General features: G+C 34.9%; 3 non-coding genes across 3 annotated transcripts; 2 read left to right on the top strand and 1 right to left on the bottom strand.

The window, feature by feature from the left end:
* Positions 1-7,210: 7,210 nt before the first annotated feature.
* On the top strand, positions 7,211-7,283 carry TRNAV-UAC (transfer RNA valine (anticodon UAC)). Its single transcript has one exon. It is a non-coding gene; the product is annotated as a tRNA-Val (tRNA).
* A 5,965-nt stretch (positions 7,284-13,248) lies between these two features.
* Positions 13,249-13,321, bottom strand: TRNAV-UAC (transfer RNA valine (anticodon UAC)). The gene has a single exon. It is a non-coding gene; the product is annotated as a tRNA-Val (tRNA).
* Positions 13,322-18,743: 5,422 nt separating this feature from the next.
* TRNAV-UAC (transfer RNA valine (anticodon UAC)) lies at positions 18,744-18,816 on the top strand. The gene has a single exon. It is a non-coding gene; the product is annotated as a tRNA-Val (tRNA).
* Positions 18,817-27,508: the final 8,692 nt, after the last annotated feature.

The raw sequence follows: 27,508 nt of genomic DNA, 5'->3' as shown, positions 1-27,508 counted from the left end.
TTGAGACCTTCCGCGTGTAAGGCGGAACCACTACACCACAAACACTTAATTCTCCACTTAACGAATAAAATGAAATTAATTGAATGGTTTGTGGATTCCACAAACAAAAATAAATAACAATAATGAACACCACCAGCACAGTAAATCCCAGCTGGTATTCATTTTTGTTTCACTTTCCTTGGAGGAATTTAATGAATTTTGATATTCCGAATAACAAATATGATATTCTAAATGGACCATTTCAATCTCGAATTTATGGAAAATCAAATTTTATATCTGCAATAACACGCGTTAAAATGTCAGTAGGTTCAATTTTTCTAATTAAAAAGTATGATATTGCGAAATGCACATTTCTATGAATACTTCTACTGTCGACAAAGATTTCATTGATTGAGTTTTTTTTTCCTCTTAAATTCTTTGTGAATTTTTAAAACTATATGGTAATACGACACAATTATCAGAAAATAGTTCCCTTTGGGCGTGGTGTGCGGCGCCAATCCTTGATCAGTCCCAATGTTCTATGGACACCTCGTGCTATTATAATAATAAGCATAATGATTGTTAGAATTATAATGGTGATAAATATTAATACTGTACTGGTTATTTTTTCTGCTCATTTCCCACTTTAAATTTCATGGAATAAGCAAATTTCACATGTCGAATAGAACAACTTCGGTAACGTTAATGAGCCATTCTCGAGCCGCTTAAGAACTATCTGAATAATGAAATACAGTATTTGGAAATCTGGGCAAGGTCATTAATTTTAATTTTATTAATTACATTTTTAGTACACCGATTTTCAGATTTAGATTATAGATCGGTGTCATCAATAATTCCTTTTTCAATTTGTGTTATTGTATTCAGAAAGTTTCACAAGGAGTTCGAAAAAATATAATAAAAATAATAATTTTTCTCTATATTGATGGACCTGAATGCTGTTTAGGAATATTATTTGGAGATTGCTTAGAAATTATCGAGAATTTCAATTTTATTTGCAACTGAACTTTCTATTTCAATATTTTTACTCTAAGCAAAGTCATTTATCCGTTGTTAGCAACTTGTAACTATAATCCAATGCTTTTCCCAAACACATCATTTTATGATTTACCTCCGATCATTTCCTTACATTTTTATGTTGCACCCGTTAATCCTTCATGGATTTAATTTACGTTGCAGTCACAGTCGGTGATGTATAGATTGTTGGTAACTCCCAGTCTGCTAGATTCGAGAAAATAAAATGAATGCCATTATAATTCTTGACAGTTCAGATATAAGGACGACATAATCTTAAGATAAAACATTATCAGTCTACAATTCTCTGCTAGGTTTCGTTCACCTTTTTTGTATGGTATTTGGGAAAGTTTGATAGATATCGATTAAACGACCAGAGACCTTTAAAGTATCAAAGATCGAATGCAATTAAAGGTTTTAAACGGATTAGGCATTGGACGTGTGATGGCATTTGGGATTATCGCTTCCTGTCGCTTATTTTCCACACACTGGAGGAGAGACTTCCTGGAGGAAGGGGGAAAAAAAGACTTTCCATGTGTTATGGGATAAACAACCACCTCACAAAATCGATTAAATTGACATACATGTGATTCAGATTATAAATTCATACGAATGCAATAACATTAACACTAATCGCATTTTGGGTGAATGAACACTGGAGACGTTTCGAAAAATCCCCAGTGCACTTTGAACTGATTACAGAGATAATTCATGTCTTTTCCTTATTTAAACGAGCACAAAATTAACTTCATTGGAATTATTGGATTGCATACATTAAGGTTATTGCTTAATTCTTTTTTGTTGTATTCACAAATTTAAAAAATAATTTAAAGAAAATATTTTTTGAAGATTGCTTCGTCACAACTCAGTAAAAGAACCCACTTACACGTCACAGGTGAATAATTTTACTTTAACATTTTAAATCTACATTTACTGTTCCATACTGACTTCTGCCCATTGCTAACATATTACCTTATGTCATAGTGACCTGTTCATACTTCTCTAGCGCATGAATAGGTCACATGCAGGGCTGGCGGAAGCCGGTATGCAGAGCATGCGGTGCATGCGAGCGCCGCTACGAAGGGGGATCCGCCACCGGGGCACGGTTCATAAGTTCATTTTTAAGAAACAAAATTTTTATCATAAAAACAAAAAATTCTTAGAATGATCAATATTAAAATAAATAAGGTGGGTTCACCGAATAAAAATTAAAACAAAATTGTATATTGCCGCTTCTTTGATCAGCTGGCTGTTTACAATTTTGGCAGCGAGAGCAGGCTAAATGCTTGCCTGCAGAATGGTGTGTCTACTGCAGTCTATCTAAAGTGAAACGGTGAACGGTTTTTATGCGCAGAAACGAATTTTCGTACAAAATATTTGTTTCTAGTTAGCCAGTTATATGGTACGCATCTCAGTAAGCTACTGACAGCAGCGCAGTGCGGACTATTATTTCGTCTCTGTGTCGTGTTGTGTAATAATTTCTTGTGGGTATGAAATAGAAATGGAATCAAAAATTAAAAAAAGTTATCCGGTGCACAAAATCGTAAGCGTCATGCTGCTAAAGAAGCAGATATTAAGAAACAAACTGGGCTCTTAATAAATTTGTTAAAATATTAAAATATTCTGATGCAGATTGTAACCTACTCGATGCATCAGAAATCAAAGTTGAAGAACCGTGCATATCATCCAATTTTCATGAAAGTACTATTGCAACTATTGAACAAGATAACAAGACGCATGATTTAAGTGAAAAACAGTTAGGAGAAGATTTAGTTGTAGTTGACCAAGAAACTAACACATTGTTAGTCTCTGTAAATTTAGAAGATCCAGGTGAATGGGGAATTGATGAAATTGATGAAAAATTACGAGTTGTTTTAATTGAAATGGGGCCTGTTCAAAAGAGAAATATAATATATCCCAGAGATACATATGGCCGTAAATTTGGCGACACGTATTATAATAGAAAAATGGAAAACGGGGAGCTCATGCCAAGAACATGGCTCATTTATTCCAAAACTTTAAATTCTGTTTTTTTGCTTTTGTTGCAAACTTTTTGCACCTACTGAATCAAGTACTCTTGTAGAAGGTTATAACGATTGGTGAAATGTAAGTACAACTTTACATAGACATGAGACTAGTTTAACTCACATGAAAAATTTCTTAAAATGGAAGGAACTTGATAAAAATTTAAAACACAAAACTACTATTGATTGCCAGACTCAATGGAAAAGAAACATTGAAAGGGCCCTACAAGGAAACAATAGAGTACACTATTTGAGTAAAGAGTAGTTGACCAAGAAACTAACACATTGTTAGTCTCTGTAAATTTAGACGATCCAGGTGAATGGGGAATTGATGAAATTGATGAAAAATTACGAGTTGTTTTAATTGAAATGGGGTCTGTTCAAAAGAAAAATATAATATATCCCAGAGATATATATGGTCTTAAATTTGGCGACACGTATTATAATAGAAAAATGGAAAATGGGGAGCTCGTGCAAAGAACATGGCTCATTTTTATCAGAAACTTTAAATTCTGTTTTTTGCTTTTGTTGCAAACCTTTCGCACCTACTGAATCAAGTAGTCTTGTAGAAGGTTATAACGATTGGAGAAATGTAAAAACAACTTTGCATAGACATGAGACTAGTTTAATTCACATGAAAAATTTCTTAAAATGGAAGGAACTTGATAAAAATTTAAAAAACAAAACTACTATTGATTGCCAGACTCAATGGAAAAGAAACATTGGACGAGTGTTTTAGAACGCTTGATTGATATTATAAAATTCCTTGGCAGCCAAAATTTAGCTTTTCGTGGATCATCTGATAAATTATATGAAAGAAATAACGGCAATTTTTTACAATTAGTCGAACTGTTTGCAAAGCTTGATCCCATTATGGAAAATCATGTTGAAAGGACCCTACAACGAAACAATAGAGTACACTATTTGAGTAAAGACAGTCAAAAGGAAATATTGGAAACTTTAAGTAATGCAATCAGGGATACAAGTTTATTATCAATTCGAAAATCTAAATATTATTCCATAATTTTAGACTGCACACCTGATGTTAGTAAAACAGAACAAATGACCATTATTATTCGCTTTGTTTCCTGTGACAATGGAATTGTCAAGATCAGAGAAAACGTTTTAGGTTTTGCAGATATATCAGATTCCACAGGACGTGGTTTATGTGCAACAATAATGGAACAACTGGAAAAATGGAACATTGCCATTGAAGACATGCGAGATCAAGAGTATGACAATGGGGCAAATATGAAAGGGAAAAAATATGTGCTCCAAAATTTGGTTTTGAACAAAAATTCTCGAGCTTTTTACGTGCCATGTGCTGTTTATACTCTAAATTTAATCATTAACGATGCAGGCAAAGTGAATGCAGATACAATTAGTTTCTTTGCAATTATTCAAGAAATATACAATTTCTTTTCATTCTCTTACAAACGTTGGGCAATCCTTTTAAAGTTTGTAAAAAAATTAACACTGAAACACCCATCAGATACGCGATGGGAAAGTAAAATTAATGCAATCCGCTCTCTACGATATCAGTTACGAGAAATTTACGATGCACTTTTTGAAATTTTAAATAATGAAAATTTTAATAAAGAAACTCAGCACGAAGCACAAACATTATGTGCTAAAATAAAGGACTACAATTTATTTGCTCTCTTATAACTGGGCATGATTTACTTAACAGAATAAACCCTGTGAGTAAAATGCTTCAAGACAAAAAGATGAACATTACACTTGTTTTAGAATCTATCGAAAACTTAAAAATATGCTTACAAGAGTTTCGATCAGATACAAATTTTAAAGAAGTTCTAAAACGGCAAAAGAACTGAGGGAAGAGGTGGACGGAGAACAAGAATTTAAAACTGGTACGGAAGTCCGACGTCGAAAGAAGACACGACAATTTGACTACGAGCATCATGACGAAACGCCACAATCGCCAGAAGATAATTTAGAGTGAATGTGTTTTATACGCTTCTAGACGTTGTAATGTGTTCATTAATAGAACGGTTTGAACAACCAAAAACATATTATAATAATTTCAATTTCTTGTATAGATTTCTACAAATTAATAACGAAGATGTATGAAAACATTGTGACAATTTAGAGATTCTCTTGAAGGACAGCAACAAAAAAGACGTAGATGCAATAGAAATATACAACGAGTTATGTGCTTTCCGGGAATATTTTTCGGAAGGGTAATTTAAATATTCAAAATCCTTTCGATATTCTTAATTTTATTGTGTCCAATAATTTATCTTTCCCTAACTTTTCAATTGCTTTAAGAATACAATTAACCTTACCTGTTAGTGTAGCGAGCGGTGTACGTTCCTTTTCCAAGTTGAAATTGATTAAACGTAGGTTTTAATTTAAAACCTACTTAAGAACAAGTATGTCACAAAAAAGGCTTCTTAGTTTGGCGTTAATAGCTATTGAAAATGATATATGTGCGGAATTAGACTTTAAGAACATTATTTCTAATTTTGTGAATATTAAATCGAAAACTTAAAATTTTAATTTAAATAATTTCAAGTATATTTATGTAATTTAATTTATTTTCTGTTATTCTGTAAAGATGTAATTTTTCGAATACTTATATTAAATGTTCTAATTATTTCTGAATTCTTTTCTTATTTTCTCATCTATCTTGAGTTTCTTTTATTTTCCTAAAAGACAGTTCTACTTATAAAAATTATTAAAATTTTTGTACAAGTTACTAAGAATTTAGTAACTTGTAAAATGAAAGAATTTTTAAACTTTAGTTTCAAATAAATTTTAACTTTATTTAAAATTCATTTTAATTTTGTTAGCGATTCGGGTCGGTGAGAAGGCTATAATCACTGTAGCATTATATTCAACGATTAAAGTGAAGTGGCTTTATCAAAATTTGCTTTAACTTTTGAGAATTTTTTGAATATTCGGGTTTTTAACGATTATCCTGCCTAGTCAACAACCCCGGTTCGTTACGTTCGTTAGCGAACCAACGTGTGACTGTTCTGTCAAAATTTATTTAAGAAATTTCAAATAATTTAAATTTTTATTATCGTAAAAGAACTACACACGCCCGGATCATTATAGGGGCGCTTAGATAATTGCATGCGAGCGCCAAAGACCGTAGCGCCGGTTCTGGTCACATGAACTGGACAGCTAACAAGACCAAAATGACATTCATTTCATTAACTAAGACTTGCATACGTAAAGCTTATTTTGTTCTCAAACATCTTAAAATCTCAACAGAGCCATCCACAGCTGAACTAGATGGCCGAGTAGATAACTTATCAACTCTCCAACATACGGGTTGTTAATTCGAATTTCTTATAGATATGCTCTTTATGAATGTATGTAGATGATTTTCATCTACATACATATGATCGTTAATAATGAGAATAAACTGCAATAATTTATGTTGACTATTTGCACTGCAAGTGAAGCATAATTGAAATCACGATTCCCTGAATAGAGCGCAACACAGGGGGGGGGGGGGAGGTTGGCGAAAAGCTTTAAAATGATAATTCATTTTGTAGAGTTTTTTCTGGCTTATTAAAAATTTAAGAAAAAAAAGGGGGGGGGAGATAGTTCGTTACGATACTACATATTCTCCAAACCTTTTTTTTAATGCCGAATGAAGTAAAGTTTAAAACTTCGTCATACATTCGAAAATCATTCTACTTGACCTTCAGCTTCAACGTTCACTCAATGATGATTCACGTAGCGAATCTGACTGAAAAATTGTTCACGGATAAGCATAAACAGCATTTCGACATCTCTTCCTCGTGTAGATTAGCTGAAGTAGAGCTAAGATTTTTGCCATTTAATCCCTATCATAGTTCTCTTGACTACTTAAAAGTAAATCAGCAGCATGGTTGCAAAGATTAGTGTCAATAGAAATAGTTTGATTAACTAAAATGTACGATAATAAAGAAGTACACTTGTGACAGCTACAGTCATCAGATTATGAGATTTAAATATTTCCAACTTTGGCAGCAGACTTAGTTTGAAAACGACAAATGCAGAATCAATTGCAATCGGAATCAGAAACGACGGCCACACTAAAAGAAGTTAATTTGCTATGTGCCTATGGAGCGAAGATTTTTTTACACATTCTTTAAAGAAATCATAAGAACCCTATCAACCAACTATTTATATATTCTCACGAAAGAACAGTAGCAGATGTGTTTGTGGTGTAGTGGTTATCACATCCGCTTTACACGCGGAAGGTCCCAGGTTCGATCCCTGGCAGGCACATTAATTTTTTTAATTCATTCATTCAAAGAGGAATGAGAGTGCATCTCGTTGGATATTGTTTCTTACCGAACGAATTCTCTTCGTTTGTTATCGTACAGAAACAACCACAGGTTTATTGGCACTCTTCTATGAGGAATTTAAAAAAAAAAAAAAAAAAAAAATTATTGAACATACCCGTGATCAGATCATGGTCTTTCCATGTGTTAGGCGTATGAAATAACCAGTAACACCGTAAGCATCTTGTTTTCGGTCAGATTTCGTGAATTAAGAAATAGTAAAAGTAGTGACTGCTGTTTCTGTTTACGAATGTTAATCAAAAAGTTTATTATTCAAACGGAGTTGAAGTTAGTCCAAAGTCATCAACTCTTAAGTCGAGAAAACAACGAAATGTTTAATCATTTACAAAATTAGCAAATTATTCGGCATATTTGGGAACAGAGTGAGCACCAATCACATTATTTCATTCGTTAAGTCTCTTCTGTTGTCCAATCGTTCTCATCCATGGTCTGCGTGGATGAATTTAATCAAAACATTACTGCGATTCGGTTTTGGGGATATTTTCCACTGTTAGTAGTGCTCATTTCTGTTTCAATCCGAATAAAGTTAAGATAATTTCGTTATTTAGAATCACAATTAAAATCCTTCATTTCATTTTGTACCATTTTGGTGGAAAATTACCAGAATAAATTTATTTCTGCAGTTTGTATAATCAAATGGCTCGGTTTCAGTTATTGTAATAGTGAAGAGCGTTTGATACGCAAGAATGACATTGTGAACTGCACTATTGTGTGATTGTGTCCTAAGACCAGTACCGTCGACACGGTGTAGCATAGTTAAATTATTCATTTAACAGGAAAGAAATACCCCATAATGTATTGGAAATTAGTACACCCATCTATAGACAACCAAACAAAACATGACGACAATGACCGATGTGGGTCACCCTGGGAAAATTCCAAGATATCTTATCTCAAAAACATCGTCCACAATTCCATAGCCAAACCAAAACGCCATGTGATATCACAAGGAGACATATGTTCCCCAGAAATTTCGAAATACATAACGTCACGATTCTTATCTCTAAATATCACCCACAAGGCAATAAAAGAACCGAAAACAGCACGTGATGTTCCGGACAGAAGTGGGCCCCAGCGAAATTTCAAACATACCAAAATCTATAATAACAAACATCCACGTCACGATTCCTTATCTTATCTTGATCTTGATCTTGTCAGAAGTGTCCCACCAATCACGATACGAGTCCTTATCCACTAATATATCTCTCTTTTCCATTCAAAACAATAACGTCACTTATTTACAACTAACAGATGACATCACTTATCTACATCTCCTAACAACACCCACCCACGTCACGATTCCTTATCTTATCTTGATCATGTCAGAAGTGCATCACTAATCACACCACGAATCCTAATCTCTACCATCACCCATAATTCCATACGCGAACAAAACAAACAACGTGACGTCACACACACATATGCCCCCAGGGAAAATCCAAACATTCCAATCTCATGACATCACTCCCACAATGACGTCTTCTTCTTATCAGCCAATGACGTCACGGTTCCTTATCTCATGTTGATCTTGATCTTGTTCAGAGTGGCTACCCTACTACTCGCACCCCCTTACACACCACACCTTTATACAACTTCCAAGAATGACCTCTTGTCTTTATCCCCCTTCCCTCCTTCAACTCTTTGAAAAATATCTTGGGTATCTCTTTGTTAAGCACCCCTTAGCAATTTATACATCTCAATCATATCGCTCCTCTTCCGCCTATTGAACAGCGTTTGTAATTTACATTCTCTCAAAATGTCTTCATATTCAGTATTCCACAATCCCGATATTGCTTTTGTTATTCGCGTCTGAAACTCTTTCCACAGCTTGCTTCTCACCAAGGAACGCAGGTGACTAAATCGATGCGCAGTAGTCCACATCCGATCTAATTAACGCCTTGTACAGCGGAATGTCCATATCCTTGTCTCTACTCGTCAGTGTTCTTCTTAATATACTGGCACAATACACAGAAATAAAAACAGCACATTTCTTTGTGCAGTTTTTATTATTTCTGCAATATGGCTCTTGAACTTCAATTCTTTATCTACCAATATCCCAAGATCACACGCGTCCTCCACCTCCTATAATACAGCGTCTTCAATGGAGATGTCACGTAATAATAATAATAATAATACAACACGTAGCTTTACTGTTTTGTGATCTAAAATGCAAAGCATTACATTTACTGGTGTTACATTGACGTTCCCACTTGTGTGCCTACATAGCCACTTTATTAAAATTTCTCTGAAGTGCCAGTACATTTGCATCATTCCTATTGATGCAGATGTATTGGCGGATTTCCCAGCTTAGCATCATCCTCAAGCAGCTGAATATCAGCTTGTAGACCACTTGCAATATCATTAATAAACAAATTGAACCGCAGTGGTCCTAGAACAGAACACTGTGGGACTACACTTGTAACTCTCCTCCCGAGAGATATTGCACTTCTATACACCACCGTCTAATATCGATTAGAAAGGCAGTTTGCTATGCAATCAGCTAATTGACTTTCCAATTCCATTTGCCGTCACCTATACACCAGTGTATTATGTGGTAGCCTGTCAATGCCTTTGTAAAATCCAAAAGTATCACTGTATATGAATCACCCGTATTCAGAACTATAGTGACCTTATTATCTAATGTAAGCAAATTGTAAAACAAGACCATCCTTTAACAAACCCATGTCGACCTCTATACAGAATTTTTTCATTATAGTTACGAGTTGCTAGCAAACGGATTAATAGCTTTGTTTACAGTAAAAATATTCGACATGTGAAAATTGCAAATTTCATACTAAATTTAAAACAGGACTTGGACAGATAAGAATTTTATTATTAGTATTCATCACCATTATAATTACGACAATCATTATTCTTATTATTATATAGCACGAGTTACCCGTACTATTTTCTTTCGATTGTGACGTATTACTGTTTAGTTTTCAACATTCACGTACAATTTAAGAGAGAAAAAAAATTCCATAAAGAAATCTTTGTCGACAGTAAAAGAAGACTCATAGAAAGCTGCAATTCGCAAATCATACTTTTTTTTTTTTACTGAAGCCATTCATTATAATTAGAAAATTTTCTAATTAGAAATTAGAAAATTTTCAGACATCTTAAAATGTTTTACTGCAGATATAAAATTTGTCCTTACATAAATTTGACATTTAGAATATCATATTTGGTATTCTAAATATCGAAATTCATTAAACTCCATCCAAGGAAAATGAAATAAGAAATGAACACTACCAGCGCAGTGAATCATAACATTTATTTATTTGTTTATGGTACTCACAAAACAGCACTTGATTTAATACTATTCCTTAATCTACCAAAGAATTGCAACAGGAAGTGATTGTGGTGTAATGGTAATTGGTAACGCGGCCTCTAGCTTTCATAGAGTGCAGACGTGTTTTCTAGTGCTTCCTATTGTTAATAACCCGCGCGACCCTTGCCCCGACCCCCAAGCTGCAGGCCGCAGAGGAAGACGAAGATCAACCGTAGCTTCCCAGGCTAATGCGAAGGTTAACAAAGAAGGAACTGTAAGTACCTCTTGGTTTCAACCATCTCGTGATATGAATAGAAATAACGATATTGAACCTAAAGCAGATAGTGAACAAGAAAATCGGTCTGAAGGTTTTAACTCGCAGGACCTATTAAAATCGCTAAACTTACCACTCGAAATAGACTGGTCTAAAACTGTTATTCTTAAATGTGACGCAAAATGCGGTCCTTACACGAAGGAGGACATAATTAAAAGCCTTACGAAAAACAAAGTTAAAGGAAGTGATGTGTGGCATTTAGGTCATCTAAAATACAATTATGTTTTTCTACTGTCGTTCAAACAACTGACCGTTAAAGAACATCCAAGTGAGGAATGGCACCTGTGAAATTATTAATATAAATGCATGTAGGAAATTAGAAATTTTAATACACTGGATGCCACCCCACATCCCAAATCACTTGGTTGCTCTCCACTTTGAAAGATTCGGAAAAATAGAATTTCTGAAAAACATACCAACAATTAAGAATGATGACTGGTCTCATGTCCTAAGCAACAAAAAAAAAAAAAAAAAAAAAAAAAAAAAAAAAATTAGTCATAGAACTCAACGAAGGTGCAAAAATTGACGACATCCCATATACTATAAGAGTGAAAAAGGTTATGGGAATAGTCGTGGTCCCAGGAAGACCGCCATCCTGCTTCCGCTGTAAAAAAATCGAACATCTACGCAGACACTGCAATGAGCCGAAATATGAAAAGTGCAACCCCATAAGGTCATGCAGCAGATCAATGCAAGCGGGTAGCACATACGCTTCCATACTGAGGCAAAACGAAGAGTCCCCAGACATGGAAGGCGAAGAAGAGGATGTGCAAGACACAGATGGGCATAACAAAGTTAAAGAAGAAATAGGGAGAATAACAACGGAAGCAACAACTCATCAGCAGACAGGGAAGAAAAAAAAACTTCACGTTACAAAAAGGCAACAAAGCCACTGTTCCAGAAATGTCTATATCAGACGATAAGAGGGGGGGGGGGGAAGCAGAGAAAGTGAAATTCCAGAAAGTCGCCCTGAGCCATTACCCAGGGAAGGGATTAGTGGAAAGGATTGTACAGGTGACATGCAGGAAACCTCAAATGAGTCACAAATAACCTCTAATCCGAAATCCCAAGGGCAAACAAGTAGCAAGTCGCCAGCAACACAAAACGTAGCTCCTAAAACACAGCGAAGAACAAAAATTAAAGTCACGCCAAATACTACCAGAGCCAGAAGCAAAGCATAAAGCAACCCGAATAATTGTAACAGAACAAATCAGAACCAAAATGAAGTTAATGAGCCTAAATTGTAACGGGATGAATACCAAAGAATGCCAAAACCTGCTGATCAATGAAATTCACAAAAAATTGCCAGCCATTGTAATGCTGCAGGAAACAAGAATTCACGCGCCAGAGCCAGTAACACGACTAGAAAAAAGACTAGCCCATCACTACATCACCTGCAAGATGAAATTTGATAAATTTGGTATTTAGGATGAGTACAAGAATATGTGATTCAATGTTTTTTTTTATTCAGCCATTTTAATAAGTTCGAGGTGGATGGGACACGAATGAAATTTGGTATTTAAATGCCTAATATAATTTGAAATAACAGATTTTATTATGGATTGAATATCATTTTCCTAGAAAACTTGCATTAGATTCTAAAAAAAAAAAAAAAAAAAATACATTCCATATACTACAACACACATCTTTCTTCATCCAGTGTCTCGTTCTATAGTATCTTTGCAAGGGCAACCAGGAAGGAATGCAAATGTAACACTTTAAGTGTTTAAGTTAACATGAAATCTGAAAGTGATAATCCTTAAAAGAAAGGTGGGTGTGGCAACCTGAAAAACTACCCCTGGTTTTTTCGTTCGCAAGCGATTGCCTCAGAAATACGGCCTTACTCTTTATGCACACTGATATGTATTAGAGGACTTTTTGTAGTCGTCGAATATTTATGAAATTATTCTTATCATTATGCACCGAAACCTCGATTTTATTATAGTATTTTTTTTTAATAATTTTCTTTGAGTAAAGGACTTTTCTATGGACTGTCATCTAGGATATGAAATCCAAACCATCGATAATTATCATTGGCACCTAAAGAGTATTAAATGCTTCTTAGTTACCTTTAAGAATCTCATAAGATGATAAAACAGATATTTGAAACGAAAGCATATGAAAATTTACATATGCTAGAAGTCCGACGCAATTACTCAAAACGTCAAAGTGGAAACAACGCAATTACTCAAAACGTCAAAGTTCAAGTATTTGCCCACAGACATTTTTATACAATAAACAATAAGATTTACTGTTATTTCTCTTCGAAGAGAAAAAAGAAATTGTGCTTGCCAGGGATCGAACCTGGGACCTTCCGCGTGTAAGGCGGATGTGATAACCGTTACACCACAAGCACTTTCTGTTGCAATTCTTTGATAAATTAAGGAATAGTATTACATTAAGTGCTGTTTTGTGAGTCCATAAACAAATAAATAAATTATTATAATACAGCTATATCGCCTGCTTCAGTTTAGGAGTACCCCTGTTTAAATGTCATTGGCTATTTACTCATGGGTTCTTAGGGCATTATGAGTGTAGATGTATCAAAAAGTATATGTAGCTTAAGGAATAGAAATTGCACATACCTTTTTCTGGGTGTTGTGGCTTTTCCTCTGTCTGCGATGTCGAGAACTGCAGAGTGTGTGTGTGGTGTGGGGGGGGGGGGTAGGCAGTTTGGTAGAATAAGTTAGAAAAACCCGGGTTTTTTTCGTAATATATAGAAACATATACTTTTATATAGGGTGGGGAAAAAAGTGAAAGGGTTAATTTTTTAAAATAAGGAGGGGGAAGGGGAAAGGTGGTTGACGGGGTGTGGACCGTTTCGACTATTCGTGGTCATCATCGGAACATATTGGGCCAGACGACCAAATCTGTTCCGCCCAATATGTTCCGATGATGACCACGAATAGTCGAAACGGTCCACACCCCGTCAACCACCTTTCCCCCTCCTTATTTTAAAAAATTAACCCTTTCACTTTTTTCCCCACCCTATATAAAAGTATATGTTTCTATATATTACGAAAAAAACCCGGGTTTTTCTAACTTATTCTACCAAACTGCCTACCCCCCCCCCACACCACACACACACTCTGCAGTTCTCGACATCGCAGACAGAGGAAAAGCCACAACACCCAGAAAAAGGTATGTGCAATTTCTATTCCTTAAGCTACATATACTTTTTGATACATCTACACTCATAATGCCCTAAGAACCCATGAGTAAATAGCCAATGACATTTAAACAGGGGCACTCCTAAACTGAAGCAGGCAATATAGCTGTATTATAATAGTTTATAATGAGGAGTAACATGGGAGTTTTCCCAGAAATAATATACATAAATAAATAAATGTTATGATTCACTGCGCTGGAAATGTTCATTTTTGTGTTCTTTTTCCTTGGACAGAGTGTAATAAATTTTAATATTTAGAACACCAAATATGATATTCAAAATGGACCATTTCAATGTTAAATTTATGAAAAAACAAATTTTACACCTGTAATACATGTTAAATTGTCCGTAGGTTCAATTTTTCTAATTGACCATGCGAAACGAAACATGAAATTTAAGGATAAGGAAGCCATTTTGTCTCTTTGTAAGGCGTTGATAAGACCAGGCCTCGATTATTGTGCGCAGATTTGGTCGTCTGGATTCCAAAGGATAAAGAAGCTTTGCAAAGATGAGTTACAAATATTATATCTGATAATGGGATATAGATTGCGAGTATGTGGATTGAAGACTCTGGTTAACAGGAGAAAGAGGAGGGTGATATGATAGAGGTCTATAAACTTTGGAATGGATGTTATAGGACATCAATTGATGAAATTTTTCGTTATATGAAGGGTGGGGAATGAACACGGAGGCATCCATGGAAGTTAAATATATTTGCAGTCAAGAAAGGGGTAAGAGCTAGGTGTTTCTCTCACAGATCAACGAGTGAGTGCAATCGTTTGCTTTAGGGGTGGTGAGTGCATCTAGTATGAATGAATTTAAGGGAAGGCATGATTGTTGGGTTGGATGATTTATAGCCTCCCTCGATGAGTCCTTGACTCCTTGAAGGTCTCAGATAATAATAATAATAATGAATGGTGTCAATATAAAAGTATGATATTGCGAAATGCATCTCTCTATGAATACTTCTATTTTGGACAAAGATTTCATTGATGGAATTTTTTTTTTTCTCTTAAATTCTTTGTGGATTTTTATAACTAGACGGTAATTCGAGACAATTAACAGAAAATACTACGTTTTGGGGATGGTGTGCAGTGCCAATCCTTGATGAGTCCCAATGTTCTATGGGCACCGCGTGCTATTATAACAATAAGAATAATGATTGTTATAATTATAATGGTGATGAACATTAATAATAATCGAGCTGGTTATTTTTTTTCTGTTCATTTCCCACTTTAAATTTCATGGAATAAGCAAGTTTCACATATCGAATAGAACAATGTCTCAATGACGTTACCCAATTAATGTCAATGAGACATTCTCGAGCCTTAAGAACGATCTGAATAATGAAATGAAATATCTTTGTAGGCTCATTAATTTTAATTTTTTAAATTACATTTTTAGTACACCAGTTTTCATTTTAGATTATAGCTCGGTGTCATTAATGATTCCCGTTTTTCAATTTGTGTTATTCTATTGAGAAAATTTTAAAAGCAGTTCGAAATAATAATAATTTTTTTCTAGATTGATGGACCTGAATGCTGTTTAGGAATATTATTTGGGATTGCTTAGAAATTATCGAGAATTTCAATTTTATTTGCAACTGAACTTTCTATTTCAATATTTTTACTCTAAGCAAAGTCATTTATCCGTTGTTAGCAACTTGTAACTATAATCCAATGCTTTTCCCAAACACATCATTTTATGATTTAGCTCCGATCATTTCCTTACATTTTTATGTTTCACCCGTAAATCCTTCATGGGTTTAATTTACGTGGCAGTCACAGTCAGTGATGTATAGATTGTTGGTAACTCCCACTCTGCTAGATTTGAGAAAATAAAATGAAAGCCATTATAATTCTTGACAGTTCAGATATAAGGACGACATAATCTTAAGATAAAACATTATCAGTCTATAATTCTCTGCTAGGTTTCGTTCACCTTTTTTGTATGGTATTTGGGAAAGTTTGATAGATATCGATTAAACGACCTAGAGACCTTTAAAGTATCAAAGATGGAATGCAATTAAAGGTTTTAAATGGATTAGACATTAGAAGTGTGATGACATTTGGGATTATCGCCTCCTGTCGCTAAGTTCAAGCACATGGGGGAGTTCCGGGAATAAACCAAAAAAAAAAAAAAATAGCCTGCAGTGTATTGAATATGGAACTTTCGCGTGTTAACCGTTACACCACAAGTATCACCTTGGTAACAGCCACCTGTGCAAATCGATTATAATTGCATGCATGTGATCAAGAGTTTTGGAAGTGACTGTTATCCAACTATTGTGGAAAAAAAAAACACCGAATTACTTTTATTGTAAGTGTCATTTAGAATAAAATTAAGTTGATTAAGTTGTTGCTTGCTTTGCTAAGCTGTGACGAGGAATTCAGCCGAATTAGTCTAGAATAAAATAGATTAATTAGTAATTAGAGAGGGGTGAGAAGGATTAGACTTACCCTATCTACAGATATGTCGCATCGTTCAACCATTTTGTACAAATTTTGACATATTTGGTTATATTTTCATTTCTTTATGATATTCTAACAAATGGAACTGGACTGTACTACGAAAGAGGGAAAACTTAAACTTGGCTGATTTCCTGACATTATTTGGATTGAAAATAAACATCACAAACTTTGCACAACACCAACATTTGGTTAATTATCCAAAGATTCTTAAGACTCCGATTAAAAACATTCACACTAATGCAATAACATTAATACTAATCGCATTTTGGGTGAACACTGGAGACGCTTCGAAAAGTCCCCAATGCACTTCGAACTGATTTGGGAGATATTTATTTCCTCCCTTATGAATAAGCACAAAATTAACTTCATTCGAGTAAATGGATTTCATACATTACGGTTATTGCCTTATTCTATCTTTTTTTTGTATTGACAAATTTAAATAATAATTTGAAAAAAATATTTTTTTAATGATTGCTTCATCACAACTCTGTGAAAGAACGCAGTCACAAGTGAATAATTTACTTTGACATTTTAAAGCTACATTTGCTATTTGCTGCTGACCTGCTCATTGCTAACACATTACCCATAACCTTGTTTCATAGTCACCTGGTCATAAGTCTCTGAATCATGAACAGGTCACCGAGGAAGTTTTTGCGGATAGGTCATAAACACCTGCGCTAAAAACAAACACACGTAACTCATTCTCGCACTTTAAACCTTCAGTTATCAAAAAAAGAGGGGGTTCACACTGAACTACGAAATTCATCTGCCTTATGAATGCCTTAGTGGATTTCATTCACAAGTTTTATTAACTTGTGAATGAAATTAAATTATGAAAAGCAAAAGCTGTCCATGCAGCCAACAAGACTAAGATTAACATTCATTTGACTCTTATCGGTTAACTGAGACTTGTGTACGTAAAGATGATTTTCTTCTTAAACATTTTAAAATCGCATAAAAACCACCAGCAGCTGATCTGGTTGGCCGAGTAGATAGCGTAATCCGCTCTTCAACCTACGTGTCGTTATTTCGATTTTCTCCATAGATATGGCTGTTTGTGAATGTATGTTCGACTTTCATTGCTTCTGGTAGTTCCGTCCTGCTTATTAAAGGTCTGAAGTGGCTTGAAAAAGTTCCATGTTTGCCCTTTAGACCAAGATTTACTGATAGCTGATCAACGATAGTGCTGGACTACTGTGCTGTAGTTTGATGATAATTCTTAGGGGGAATTTATATAAAACCCTTCAGACTGTCACATCGCAAAATCATTAATATCGAAATCATGAATTTTGTGTAAATTAGCTCAAGGAGAGTATGGTTTTGATCCTTGTCAGAATTTTGTTGTCTACTTAAAATTAGCTCAGCATAATTACAAAGGTTATTGACAATATAAATAGTTTGATTAATAATGAGAATAAACTGCAATAATGTATGCTGACTATTTGCACTGCAAGTGAAGCATAATTGAAATCACGATTCCCTGAATAGAGCGCAACACAGGGGGGGGGGGGATATGGGTGTCGAAAAGCTTTAAAATGAAAAATAAAAAAAAAAAGGTTTGGAGACTACGTAGTATCGTAACGAACTACTATCCCCCCCCCCTGTATAGAATGAGTATAAAATGAAGTAAAGTTTAAAACTCCCTCTTGCATTAGAACTTCGCATTCCAAAATCATTCCACTTGACCTTCAGCTTTCGATATTCACTCAATGATGATTTACGTAACGAATCTCACTGAAAAATTGTTCGCGGATAAGCACAAACAACCTTTCGACATCATCTCACTGTCACAGTTCTCTTCACTACTTAAAAGTAACTCAGCAGCATGGTTGCAAAGATTAGTGTCAATAGAAATAGTTTGATTAACTAAAATGTACGATAATAAAGAAATACACTTGTGACAGCCACAGTCATCAGATTATGAGGTTTAAATATTTCCAACTTTGGCAGTAGACTTAGTTTGAAAACGATAAATGCAGAATCAATTGCAATCGGAATCAGAAACGACGGCCACACTAAAAGAAGTTAATTTGCTATGTGCCTATGGAGCGAAGATTTTTTTACACATTCTTTAAAGAAATCGTGGGAACCCTATCAACCGACTATTTATATATTCTCACGAAAGAAGTTTAGCAGATGTGTTTGTGGTGTAGTGGTTATCACATCCGCTTTACACGCGGAAGGTCCCAGGTTCGATCCCTGGCAGGCACAATTTTTTTAAAATTCATTCATTCAAAGAAGAATGAGAGCATCTCATTGGATATTATTTATTACCGAACGAATTCTCTTCTTTTGTTATCGTACAGAAACAACCATTAAAAAATAAAAGTTATTGAACATACCCGTGATGGAACCGTGGACTTTCCGTGAGTAGGTGATAACCTTAAGTAAATCTTTCTGTGTACCATGAGCAATCAGAAAATAAATTATGTAAACTGAGTCGAAGTTATTCCAAAGTCATCAACTCTTAAGTCTAAAAGCAACAAAGTGTTTAATCATTTAAAAAAGTATCAACTTATTCGGCACATTTCGCAATAGTGTACGCACTGATCACATTATTTCATTCGTTAGGTCGCTTCTGTTGTCCAGTCGTTCCATTCCATGGTCTACGTGGATGGATTTAATCAAAACATTACTGAGATTCGATTTTGGGGACCTTCCCACTGTTAGTAGTGCTCTTTTCTGTTTCAATCCGAATAAAGTTAAGATAATTTCGTTATTTAGAGTCACAATGAAAACCCTTCGTTTCATTGTGGACCATTTTGATGGGGAATTGACAGAATAAATTTATTTCTGCAGTTCACAATCATTTCACAAAAACGATTGTGAACTGCACCTTTGTAGGATTATTTTCTAACATTTCCTTGCCTATATTTTTTGCGCTCTAAATTGTTTTGGTGAATTATTAGAAGCGAATGAAAATGGAAGAGTGGTGGTTCATCATTAAGAGCTAGAACTGACCATCCGTGAAAAATATCTGAAATGCTACGCAGTTAAAAGAGAAAAGTATATTTGTGGAAGGGCGGAGGGCAGTATAGATTAGCGTCCCTTGAACAGTCTCTTGAGATTCTATGGAATTGTCATATATAAGAATGATTATTATGATTATAAATATAACGGTGATGAATGTTAAATAATAACAAACTGTTTATAGTATTTTTAGTAGGAATCTTCAGGACGACTAGGATTTAGTGCACATTTTTATTTTTACTTTTATTTTTTAGTTTTATTTTTCTAATGAAAAAGACATATTTGTAGCATTTTATGTACACGTAATATACATAACGATTTCAACTGCATTTTTTTTTTTTATCAAAGAATTTGCAGGGGTAACACACTTCAAAATAATGCATTTCGGTACCCCCCCCCCCCTTCCCCCTTGGCTAAGATCGTATTTAATAAAATTTCACATTGAGAATGTACGCTATTATACATTCTTGAGGAAGTAGAATTTGATTTGGTTCTATAATACATTTTTCCTCCTTTGGGAAATAAAAAATGTGTTAGAAGTTTGAATCAAAGGCGTCATAGAAATCAACCGATAGCTTCGTTGAAATCAACTCAGCTACGGTCTTGGACGTATTTTATTGCAAAGAGGAAGTTTTAGAATTAACAAACTTTTTGAAAATTTTCTGGCAGTCCATCTTCACACTGAGCTGCCACTGATCGCAAGTCCAATGGTAGCAATGATAGTTGGATCTTTTTTTTTTTTTTTGTCTAGATGAGCGAAGCAAAAATGCTTTTCATATTATTTTCATGCCCTCGGAAAGATCTGGGTTCGATTCTCGTCAGTGAGTGAGGAACCTTTATCTGGTCTCTTTCGACTAAAGGTGAGTTAGCCGGTCTCATACGGCGATAGAATTTTTTTTCACCCGGAAACTCGGATTTTTCGTTCTCTAGAACAGGCAAACTGGCCCCTTGAACACACATGGATTACAGTAATGAATACGTCCTATAGCCATATGTCCTCCCCAAGCCAGGATAAAGTAGGGGCGTTGGGGAAAGCAGCGGTGGACCCCCCCCCGTTAAAATCTCGCCAGGAATACTTTGTGAGCAATGCTACAAAGTCACCTACGGTCGGAAGCGACTGAAATGGAAAATCAGTCAGTCAGTAAGTTTGGCTTGTCACTGAGTCTCCACAAATGAGAGTTGATTGAGCTTAGTGGTTGATTCTGTTGGGTTACTGAATGAGATTTAAAACGATCTTGCAGATCATTCAGTTTTTGGAGAGGAAATCCCTGCATTTTACATCAGTTTTAAAATCCGAGTTTTACTATTATTTTTTTTTTTTGAGCATCCTCTAAACAAACAAACAAACAAACAAACAACAACAACGGCAAAATCTTCAACGGGTTTTTAAATATTTACGCAGATAAGATTTCTTTCATTCATTTGAACAAGGGCTATTCATGCAGCTGTTATTCTGTGGGAAAAATATTTTTGGTGAAGTTTCGACAATTGCATTCCTTCATTGCTTAACAAATAAAATAACAAATAGTCGTTGTCAAGGTCTTAGAGAACGTAGTCAAGGGAAAAATACAGGAATGGATTGATGAAAACGAGATACTGTACAGGGGACAGCATGGTTTTGTGAAGGGTAGATCATGCTTCGGTAACTTGCTCAAGTTTTATAACAAGGTGACGGCTGAACTGGATAAGGGAAATGGGTTTACAGTGATACTGCTGGACCTGGCAAAGGCGTTTGACAGAGTACCACATGGAATACTAATCCGTAAACTATAACATATGGGAATGGATATAGGGTTGGTGAGATGGATAGGTGGTTGATTGATGGAGAGATATCAAAGAGTAGTTTATTCAGGAGTAGAGTCCAAAAGACGGCCTGTGACTAGTGGTGTGCCGCAGGGTTCTGTTCTTGGACCACTGCTGTTTAATCTGTTCATTAACGATATAGGGATGGATCTAAGTGGAACAATTCATTTGTTCGCTGATGATGCAAAGTTGGGTAGGGCAATAGTGAATGCAGAAGATGTCAAAGTCTTGCAGGATGACTTAGATAGATTGGAGTTCTGGGCTAAGGAGAATGGATGTCAATTTAATGTGACAAAATGTAAGGTTATGCATTTTGGGGTGAAAAGATTAGCAGCAGTATACCACATTGGTGGAACTGTACTCCAAGAGATTGATGAGGCCAGGGACTTGGGAGTGTTGGTGGATAAGGAGATGAAGTTTAGGGGGCACACTGCAAAAGTAGCTAAATCAGCTCATCAACTCACTTGGTTGTTGAAAAATACCTTGACGAGCAGAGACAAGCAAGTTATTGTACCTCTGTACCGAGCCTTGATAAGACCTCATCTCGATTACTCTGCCCAGATTTGGTCACCTCGGTTCGTTCTTGATGTGGAGGAGGTGGAGAGGATCCAGAGGCGAGTGACTAAGATGATAACAGGTCTATGGAATGAACCATATGAGAACAGGTTGAAGATTTGTGGGTTGCAGAAACTAGTTGGTAGGCGGAGGAGGGGAGATATGATTGAGACATTCAAATTGCTAAAGGGATTCTATAGGATTAATTCAGAGGATATTTTTGAGATCAGGACTGGTGGTGGGAGAACTAGGGGACACCTATGGAAGCTGGGCAAGAGTGTGGTTAGCAGGGGTGTTAGAGCTGGGTTCTTTACTTTTAGAGTGGTAAATGAGTGGAATAAGCTGCCAGAGTCTGTTGTGGGTGCTATGACGGTGAACGAGTTCAAGACAAGGTATGATAGATACTGTGAGAATGAAATCGCATAGTTGTGTGGACATGATGTTTAGGGCCTCCCTCAATGAGTCTAAGGACTCCTGGAGTCGCCCGAAATAATAATAATAATAATAATAATAATAATAATAATAATAATAATAATAAAATATTGCAAAAATAATGCAGGAAACTGAGTTGACGAACTTCCTTTAGGAAGTTCGTAAGCTACGTTTGCTGCATTACTGTTTTAGTCCCCTCCTAGCGGGAGAAAACGGAACTGTTTTCGAGTAACTTTTTTGAAATCGGTAGACAGTCGGTGTCCGCCACCTTTTGTGGAGTGCCACCATAGTGCAGTCGCGAATGTTCTGTCGCCTGGAAAAGTGAGGAACCGTTTTAAAGGTTTCTCTACTGAAAGTCAGTTAGTTTCAGAGGTAGAAGGTTTTCCCCCCCTTCTGAGAAGTGTTTTTATTTATTTACTTTTTGTTTTGTTTCCATCTTATAAAATAAAAAAAAAATCTTTCCGCTTTATTATACTTGTCATATAAGTAAGTTTGTGCCCCCTAGCTTTTCACAACTTCAACTCTACGGCAGGAGAACACACATGCAACAACCAGACATAACGTAATAATCTCATAGCATGGCAGAATAACGAGAATTTGAAATAGTTATAAACATTTTGTAAGGTAAATTTATGAATAAATTTAAGAATAATTTATGGATAAATTTTATTTAAAAACATTAAAGGTTTATTAGCTAACTTCAAATTTCAAATAAAATTTTTAAAACACAATAATATTTTGAAAAAGAATAAATAAATATTTAATAGCATAAATTTGTTTTTATAAAAGTACAAAGTTAGTTTAAATATTTAATATTAATATTTAATATTTTATATATATATATATATATAATCTTTTAATATTAAATATTTAAACTAACTTTGTACTTTTATAAAAACAAATTTATGCTATTAAATATTTATTTATTCTTTTTCAAAATATTATTGTGTTTTAAAAATTTTATTTTAATATTAATATTTAATATTTTATATATATATATATAAAATCTTTTAATATTAAATATTTAAACTAACTTTGTACTTTTATAAAAACAAATTTATGCTATTAAATATTTATTTATCCTTTTTCAAAATATTATTGTGTTTTAAAAATTTTATTTGAAATTTGAAGTTAGCTAATAAACCTTTAATGTTTTTAAATAAAATTTATCCATAAATTTATTCATAAATTTACCTTAAAAAAAGGCGAGCATGACCCCTGGAGGGTAATGGATGGCAATGCTATAGCCAATGAAGTTCTAACTGAGGCTCGGTTATTGCTGTTACCCTCCTGCCATGATCAGAGCTTTAATTGCTCAGTAACACCTTATCCCTACACTGTCCTCTACAGATAACGGGGAAGATGAAAAGCATTCTTGCTTCGCCCCTTTAAGCCAGTCCTTATAAGGACTATAAGGACCTTAAAAAAAAAATATATATATATATATACTGTATATATATATATATATCCTTTAACATTAGTGGAAAGATGAAATTGAAATGAGGCAGAGGATTACTACAAGTAAAGCAAGTTGTTGAAGAAGAAAAATGAAATTTGATTTATCTGCAACAAATAACGGAAAATTTTCTAATTGAGGTAAGGAAAGAGGGTTTATTTAAACCCATGGAGACAAAATTGTAATACAAAACAACCAAGTAAACGTGAAAACTGAAAGATGGAAAAATAAGGCATTGCATGGAAAATACCTTCAAAACATAGAGGACAGCGCTGAAAGCAACTTGACCTGGCAATGGTTGAGAAATGGAGCACTAAAGAAAGAAAGAAACAGAATCGGTAATTTTTGCAGCACAAGAACAGGCCATTAAAACCAACGTTATGAAGGCAAAAATACAAAAAATTCAAGAAGACAGTAAATGTAGATTATGCAAAGAAAAGGAAGAAACGGTAGACCACACATTATAAGTGGGTCTAGCAAAATCGTACAAATTGAGTACCGTAAAAGTCACCACAATATACTTAAGATAATTCACTGGCATTTCCGTAAAAAAGTACGAGTTTAAAATATCTAAAGACTGTTGAAAGCATAAAGTTGAGCAAAAGGTGATGGAGAATGGAAAAGCTAAAATACTCTGAGATTTCAAAATCCAGACTGACAAAAGCTTGGAATGTAATACACCCGATATTACAGTGGTTAAAAACAAGGGTGTTAAGTTTATCGAAATATCAGTACCAGGAGATAGCCGAATTGACGAAAAAGAAACTGAAAAAATTACAAAGTATCGCGAGTTGCAAGCCGAAATTGAACGAATCTGGCAAAAGAAAACGAAAGTTGTTCCCATAATAATAGATACTTTAGGCGCCATCCTTAAAACATTGAAAAAAAAAAAAAAAAACACTTAGAAGCACTTGAGTTAGATGGATTAAAAACCGGTCAGTTACAGAAAGCCTGGACACAGCATTCATATTCAGAAGGTATTTCCACAACTCATAGGCCTTTGGGTAGGGCCCGAGTTAGTGGAATATAACCGGCCTGTTTCTTAAGGCTGAGGAAGCAAATCAACTTGGATGAATATTATATATTCTTTAACATTAATGGAAAAATATTCAGAATGTGACGCATTCTTTTAAAAAGAATGAAAATAAGTTGATAATCCCGTCATTTATTCGATACAATCGGACTAATAATCGATTGTATCGAATAAAGGGAAAAGAAACCCATTCTCTAAGAAAACAGAATTTAAAAAACCTAAATTAGGACCAAGGCAGTCACAAGTAATTTATAAAATAATTCCGAGCGAACAGATGAGAGTGGGAATAAACAGACCTCCCCACTTATGAAGTGGCAAATGCACAACCCCTTTCTCAACATTAACTGACCAAACTATCATTGCTTCCTGCATTCAACGAACGAACGTATAAGTGTACATGCACAGAAGGCATTCGTGAAGTCGTTTGTAAATGTACAGAAAGCATTCATTAAAGCCAGATCACTCACAAACATTCGAATTCGAAAAATGTCTCGGCGAAATATTCTACGGAAACATCACAAGTTGAACGCAAGTTTTTTTCCCTGACTGTCGAGCTCTGTTGTTCACAAGTTTATAGACAATAAGTAATGTAATCAGCAACCACTGATATCGCTAAAAACCAACCATGTGAACTTTAAACTGAAACAGGAGAGAGTGGAATATCCAAGTTGTTACCTCCCCTTCCCAAGTAATGTTTTTACACTTTTGGTGAAAAACATTACTTGGGAAGGGGAGATTGTATCGAAAGAAAGGAAAACGGTTCCGTAGAATTGAAGATGTGAACAGTGAGAGAACAGACTTACGAGGGTGGTGTGAAAAGTTCTCGGCCTCGACCATAGATGGCAACACTATCAGCACGCTTTTTTTCTAAGTTTTTACATCCGTACATCTGAAATTGCAAGTCATTCTATCAAGTAGTTTGTTTTATACAGCTGTCTGACACAAAAGTATGGTCTGTATCCCTTGAAATGGATAAAATCGAGTACCCTGCGGTTATAAAATTCTTTGTAAAAGAAGGTTTAACGGCAAACGAAATTCATTCGAAGTTCACAAAAGTCTATGGGCACTCTTCTCCTTCTTTTTCGACAGTTAAGAAATGGGCTGCCGAGTTTAAATATGGCCGTACCAGCCTTGAAGATGATCCAAGTGAAGGAAGTCCAAAAAGTGTAACAACACCAGAAATCATTGATCAAGTGCACGGCATTTTGTCGGATTACCGGCTAGTCAAAGTGCGTGAGATTGCTGACACTGTAGATAAAATAAAAAACTTTGCGCAAGATGGGTGCCGCGTTTGATCACAGCAGATCAAAAACGCACACGCATGAAAATCTCTGAACAGTGCTTTAACAAGAATAAAACTGATTTCGTGCGTCCATTTATTACTATGGATGAGACTTGGATTCCCCATTACACACCAGAAACCAAACAGCGGTCAAAACAGTGGACAGAAGCCTGTTGTTCAGGACCAAGGAAAACAAAGTCGGTTCCATCAGTAGGAAAGGTAATGGCATCGGCGTTTTGGGATGCTAAAGGCATTTGTTTATTAATTATCTTGAAAAGGGTAAAACAATAACCAGGGAATATTATTCCGATCTTTTAACCAGACTAGACGAAAAAATTTGTGAGAAAAGACCCGGTTTGCAGGAGAAAAAAATCAATTTTCATCAGGACAATGCACCTGCCCACAAAGGTGTTTTGGCAGTGGGAAAATTAAGGGATCTGCACTATGAATTGTTGGAACATCCACCCTATTCCCCAATTTGGCTCCCTCTGACTTCTATTTCTTCCCAAAACTAAAACTCTTCCTCGCTGGTCCGTGCTTTTCTTCGAACCAAGAGACGATTGCAGCTGTAGAGGGGTATTTTGCAGATCTTAGTGAGAAACACTACAGGGACGGAATAATGGCGCTGGAATAAATGTATTAGTCTTAAGGGAGATTATATTGAAAAATAAAAATAATTGTGAAATTATGAATTCGTTTATTCATTGTTAGGCCGAGAACTTTTCAGACCACCCTCTCACTTATATTGTTCTCGACAAGTACAATAAAAGTGAAAGGCTTTTCTTTCTTCCCTTAAATTCATGCAGAAAGACGAACAAACTAACCAGAAATTCATACGCATTTACCAGACATGAAATACTATTCTCATAGCTTTAGTTGGTTCGTCAGTAGTTTCAAGTAACAACACCAGCACTTATGGTAAATTCGTATGTGGATAAACAAATGAATTTTTTTCTATCATATTTCCGCATTTTCCAAGTTTCTAATCATTCTTTCTAGAGTGTGATTACCATAAAAAAGAGATTGTCAACATTTATTATAGGTTCCATTTACTTGGTCAAAAAAGAAAGTGAATCAGAATCACATGTAAATAATCATTAATAACCAATAATAAAAATGAATTAATAAATATTAAAGTAATATGTGTATCCTCATATTACGAAAGTGTGCCAGTCCTAATTATTCACCTGACAATCTTAAATATTTTGTGTACAAACAGACCTCACTTAAAACTCGAATTATTGCACAGTAAACTGATTCTAAAAAGAATGCTCATATGCTTTTTATTAAAAGTGATCGTCTTGATTCTTAGTATTCATATATTTTATTTGTTTATTTAAAAGTAATTTTATTTTTTTATCAAATATAATAA

The sequence above is a fragment of the Typopeltis vanoorti genome, chromosome 3 (genome assembly GCF_054136105.1).
Source record: "Typopeltis vanoorti isolate ZY-2024b chromosome 3, IOZ_Tvanoo_1.0, whole genome shotgun sequence".
Lineage (NCBI taxonomy): Eukaryota > Metazoa > Arthropoda > Arachnida > Uropygi > Thelyphonidae > Typopeltis > Typopeltis vanoorti.
Note: the sequence above shows the minus strand (reverse complement) of the source record. Positions and strands in the feature narration are given on the sequence as shown.